At 45.0% G+C, this 6,000-nt stretch overlaps 1 long non-coding RNA gene across 1 annotated transcript in view; it reads left to right on the top strand.

Moving 5' to 3' along the window:
• The first annotated feature begins 294 nt into the window (after positions 1–294).
• The window catches only part of LOC114487870 (uncharacterized), a 47,517-nt gene continuing 41,811 nt past the window's right edge, over positions 295–6,000 (top strand). Inside the window, exon 1 of the long non-coding RNA XR_003683379.2 lies at positions 295–5,266. This is a non-coding gene — a long non-coding RNA (uncharacterized lncRNA). The remainder of the gene's footprint in view (positions 5,267–6,000) is intronic.

The following is a 6,000-nucleotide window of genomic DNA, read 5'->3' as shown; positions in this document are numbered from 1 at the left end:
GAGTTAAGAAAACCTGAAAACACAACACTGTAGAGAGACTGTAAAACTGCAGTGAGGGGACTTCCCTGACGGTCCAGTGGTTAAGACTCTGCGCTCCGAGTGCGGGGGGCCCAGGTTCGATCCCTGGTCCGGGAACTAGATCCCACATGCCGCAACTAAGACCCGGCGCAGCCAAATAAATAAATAAATATTAAAAAACAAAACCGGGCTTCCCTGGTGGTGCAGTGGTTGAGAATCCGCTTGCCGATGCAGGGGACGCGGGTTCATGCCCCGGTCCGGGAAGATCCCACATGCCGCAGAGCGGCTGGGCCCGTGAGCCATGGCCGCTGAGCCTGCGCGTCCGGAGCCTGTGCTCCGCAACGGGAGAGGCCACGACAGTGAGAGGCCCACGTACCACAAAAAAATAAAATAAAATAAATAAATAAAAAACAAAACTAAACAAAACTGCCGTGATGCTGATAAAGAATGAATGTTCATCTTAGCTATGGTGGTGGCATGGTGCCCTGCAGAGTCGTTGAAAGGCATTGGGTGTGGTCATTCTGTGGGTGTCAGTGGCACGGTGTGGAGGCTCTAAGCTGGCAAAGTTCTGTGGGTTTTTGTGAGGTGCCTATTCAGGACACTTGGTTCATACCAGGTCAGCAAGCTCTGCTGATGTTCCCTTTCAGATCCTAGACACTGCCAGGTTCTCTTTTTCTCTAGGGCTTTTGGTTGTGATTGACCAGTGACCTTGGGCTCAGGACTCTGATCCCCCAGACTAATTCACGCTCAACAAATACATCTTGATGTATTTGTGGGCCAAGCCTGATGCTGATGATAGTGTTAATTATGACAATAAAAAATATAGCATCCATATGGCAGCTTAGAAAGGCACTCATACCCAATCCCCTCTGCTGTCAGCAGAAAATGAAAATGCCCATCTCAAGATGCCTAGAAGGGAACAGAAATCACCCAGGTGGTATGTGCAGAAGGAGGGGTGTATGTCAAAGCTAGGAAGGGGCTGCCCCCTTTACAAAAGAGCCTGGAGAGATTTGAGTGAATGCATTCATGTTAGCTCTGGGTATTTCTGAACGTCAGCCAGGAGAGCTAATTCTCTGATACTGTCATTTCCCATGCCTCCATCTCAATACATACGTGTATCTCCTCGAGTCTCTGCACAGATATCTGTCCCTGCAAAAAAGAAGCTCTCCTAAGAGCCCAGAGTGGAGACTCAGTGTTTTATATTTTCATAATTTCATGCATAAAAGAATCGGTAGAGAGTGTATTTATCAGTTTTGCTGCATAACAAAGAACCCCCCTACTCCCTAGATCTCAGTGCTCATAATCAGTAAAATTTATTTTCCTTTCATTTTACGTGATGCCTGCAGTCAGCAGGGCCTCTGCTTCAGGCTGTGTGTTGACTATGGGTCAGTTCCATAGGGTTTTGTTTGTTTGTTTGTTTGTTTTTGCTTGCTTGCTTGCTTGCTTGATTGATTATTTTTGGCTGTGTTGGGTCTTCGTTGCTGCACACGGGCTTTCCCTAGTTGCGCTGAGTGGGGGCTACTCTTCGTTGCTGTGCGCATGCTTCTCATTGCGGTGGCTTCTCTTGATGCGGAGCACAGGCTCTAGGTGTGCGGGCTTCAGTAGTTATGGCATTTGGGCTCAGTAGTTGTGGCACACAGGCTTAGTTGCTCTGCAGCATGTGAGATCTTCCCGGACCAGGGCTCAAACCCATGTCCCCTGCATTGGTAGGTGGATTCTTAACCACTTTGCCACCAGGGAAGTCCTCCATAGGCTTTTTTGATCTGTGACTGCATTGGAAGGAACAGCCCCAAAGCACAATGGGCAGTTCTGGCAGAAGGCGAGAGTCTAAGAAAGCAACCTCAGGTATGCAGTCACCTTAGACTTTTGCAGGGTGTGGCTCACAGTCCACTGGCCAAAGAAATCCAATGGGCCAAATCTAACAATAGAATTGAGAAATTCACTGGCCCTGCAGGGAGGTGTGGCAAGGGTTTGTATGCACAAACCTTTTACAGAAGACTGAATTGTAATACAAATCATCACAAGGGTTTTCTAAGCATGCCAATTCCAGGGCCCATCTTCAGCTATTTTAATTCAATCGGTCAGAGTAAGTAATAACAGTAGTAGTATTAAGAATAATAAAATCAATGGCTAGCGTTACTGTTTGCCTTTTATGAGCCTGACACTGTGTTAAGTACTTAAACTCATGATGTTTAGTTTGATCCTACGATCTCTCTCTGAAATAGGAACAAGTGTGATCTCCGTTTTACAGGTGAGGAAACAGAAGCTCAGAGAGGTTCAGAGACTTCCCCAGGTCACACAGCTAGTAAATGGTAGAGCAGGCATATGGATCTGTGGAGTGGAACTTCTGAGCCCCAAGTCTTTTTCAGTTTCCCAGTTTTCCCATCTCTCTCCTGCCTCAGGACCTTTGCACTTCCTTTCACCTCAGCCTTTATAACATTTCCTTCCATTCATTCACTTCATTTCTCAAGTTTCAAGTGGAAACGTCACTTCCTCAGAGAGGCTCCCTGACCTTGGCCCCTGACTGATCCACTTTGTGGGTCTCCTAGATTTTCTAAGCCTCTTCTGATCTTCTGTACTGGGGCGACTTTCTTGATGGGCAGCCCAACCTCCTGAGTATCACCTGGCCTCCTAACACCTCAGGCTGTCTCAGCCTTCCTCAGGGAAGGCAGGAGATGGGAACGAGCCAATAGATAAATTTCTCTCCCTTCCTCCTCCTGGACAAGCTGTCCAAGTTTTCCCATCTGGCCCATCGTCTGATCCATTGGCTGTACTTTCTTGCAAGGCTGGTGCCAGCTTGGTAAACAGCACCTTACATCTGCTTTCCCTCATTCCTTGCCTCGCTGCCCTGGACTCCACTTCCCAATAAAGCCTTTGCAAGTAAGCTTTACTGCAGGCTCTGCTATCTTGGAAATCCAGCCTAAGGGACGACCCCCGCCCCCCCCACCTCCTACTTACACTTGACCCCCACTTTTCTTTATCTAATACCCTTTACCCTGTACTTTTCTCTCACAGCTTTTCTCATACAACTGGTAATCATATATAATATGCACTTTTTTTTTGTCCTCACCATGCAGCTTGTGGGATCTCAGTTCCCTGACCCAGGCCCAGGCAGTGAAAGCACCGAGTCCTAACCACTGGACCGCCAGGGAATTCCCAATGCAGTGATGCAGTGTTTTTTTTTTTTTTTTTACCACTGTGTTCTCCGCACTTGGTGCATGCCCAGCACATAGCAGTTGATCAACAAATATTAGTAAATGAATGTACATGTCTAGGCTTGAGTCCTTGCTTTGTCGGTGTTGCTTTTTTGTAGGTTGCTAAAGGTCTCTATGCTTCGTTTTGCTTCCTTTTTGGGAAAGTGAGACTGGGTATCTGTTTCAGAGGTTCTGAGACCAAAGTGTGTTGATCAGTGCAGATGTTCAATAACTGATCATCATTGCCGACACTGTTAAACTAGACCAGCGATGGGCAATCTTTTCCTATAAAGGGCCAGAGAGTAAATATTTTAGGCTTAGCAGGACAAATGATCTCTGTCACAAAGACTCAACTCTGCCATCGTGGTGTAAAAGCGGCCATAAACAATATCGAAACAGGTGGGCTTGGCTGTGGTCCAATAAAACCATATTAGCAAAAACAGGGTGATAGGCCAGATGGGCCCTCGAGTTGTACTTTGCCGGCCTCCGCGCTATACAGTCTGAGCAGTGTGAATCTAAAAGTTCGTAGTAAGCCACGTCAACAGATTGCAAATATTCGTGAACTTTCTAGGCAACGCTTATCTCTGCATTTCTTTCCAGTGTTAAACACGTGCGATATTTTCCTGGCAGTGACAGTGTACTTTCAGGGAAATCTGTGTTTTCAGAGTTTGTGTTTGTTTACAATCTTTCTCTAACAAGTGTGAGTGGTGAGAGTCTCCCCACATATTTCCTCTCTAACTCCTTTTTCCCTGGTAATGGTGTACCTTCTTAACCTACCTCCAGAGCTAGTCTGTGGAGAGAAAACTTGGAATTTGGGAGACTGGAACTTTACTTGTCTCTCAGGTAGAAACTTTGTTATATAGCAAATCTATTTAGAGTGAGTGGTTTCCTAGAAAAGATGTGAAAGAAATGATCCACTTAAAAAAAATTAGTCAAGTCTTTGGAAGAGGACAGATTTTTTATATATAAACATATATAAAATGGGGTCAAGAAAAGAAGTCTGCTTTAGAGAGACCATTAGTAGTTTTGTAGGCCTTCCTCAGTGTCAGGTATGTGGGAGAGGGACCAGGATACCATGATTGATGGTTCATCCAGAACTACGTGGAATGTGGTTCCCCACAGGAAAACTGAGGTGCTGTTAACAGAAGAAGCGGGGAAGGGATGCTAGAGATGAAAAATTGCAGCTGGTGTGGGTAAGTAGGAGGTGGCTGTCTCACCTTTTTCCTGTGAGCATCAGCTCACCTCTGTTGTGCTGATGAAAAAAGATATTGTGGAAAGCATCTTATCCATCACCTGGTACCAAATAGAGCTGGAATAAATGGATGCTACAGGTTTTCATGTTTCTTTATTGTAATTATGGATAAAACACGCCACGCCACACATCCTAAGAAGGATTAAGCCCATCTGAGCTGATCACATGTTTGCTAGACTCTGATGCAATCACCAAGGGCCCATGCGCTGCACATCTTTCTGTTCTTCCGTCCTTAGAGTTTTGACAATGACTCTCCTCATGGTTGCAACATGGCTGCCTCAGCTTCAAGCATCATGTCTTCTTAAGACATCGTTTCAGATAGGAAAGGAGGGAATGTGTGCGAAAAGGGCTCCTTTCATGTATTAGGGAGGGAATCTTTCCAAGAAGGCCTCCTCCTTACGTGCCGTTGACCAGAAGTATGTCACATGTCCAGCCCCAAACCCGTCTCCGGCAAGGCGAATGCAGTTACTATGGTTAGCTGTAAAGAATCGTGATTCATCCACTGGGGCTGGAACAAGGAAAGGGTCATGGCCATGGGGCAGGCAGTACTTCCTTTGGCATCTCTCTTTCCTTCTCATGGCTAGAGAACATGTCTGTTTTGTTCACAGTTCCTAACCCAGTGCCTGACCTAAAACAGGCACTCAATATATATTTGTTGGGGAATGAATAAAGTAATGGATGAATATATTGACTAGATTGTCCTTTTTTCTCATTTATTCTGGTTTCCTCATTTCTCTGAGTCTGGCTGTCCTGGAGCTATTCTTCCTGTCTGAAGATGAGCCTTCCCAAATTTGGTAACATGGTAAGAAATGAATCTGACCTATCACAGTGTTCATTTGCAGCCTTTGGTGTGGGTTGATCTTTGTGGTCAAGGAGAGGACTGGAAGGTACATTCAAGGCCTGCTTGCATGGGCATGACCAAGACCATTCTCAGCAAAATGAAAAATCAAGGTGCCTTGTTCTCGTTCATCTTCTCTCTGGGCAGTTTCCTATGGCTTTGCAAGCTCATCTATTAGAATGTCAACAAAATCACAGAGATCTGAAGAAAATATTACAGAGAGATGGTTTGAAGTCACCAAGCACCTTGGAAGCATTAGTTTATTAAGCACTTAATGAGATAATTATAAACCTCTTCCACTGAGCTCATAGCTCAAAATGTCTAAACACCCTCTCTAGGTATCACTTAGTTCATCCAGTTTGAATGAAGCAGTAGAAAATATTTTCTTTTAAGTAGGTGATTCTCCTGCATTTTTCATGATTTCAGTCTTGTTTGCCCCCATTATTGGGTCAAAATGGGCACTTTTATGCTTGATTCTAGAGTATTCTTAGGAAGGAGATAGAATGATTGAGTGATTGTCTAATCTCAGTTGAATCTGATCTCTATCACTTATTAGCTGTGACTCACTGGGTAAGTTGCTTAATATCTCCAAGCCTCAATCCCCTCATCTGCAAACTGGGGCAATAATTGAGGGTTGTTCTGGCACAGTGTTTGCAGCAAAGTATGGGTACAATAAATGCTATCTGTAATTGCTTTTG

The sequence above is a fragment of the Physeter macrocephalus genome, chromosome 15, assembly GCF_002837175.3.
Source record: "Physeter macrocephalus isolate SW-GA chromosome 15, ASM283717v5, whole genome shotgun sequence".
Lineage (NCBI taxonomy): Eukaryota > Metazoa > Chordata > Mammalia > Artiodactyla > Physeteridae > Physeter > Physeter macrocephalus.
The sequence above is the reverse complement of the archived record's forward strand: the minus strand, read 5'-3'. Positions and strand labels throughout refer to the sequence as shown.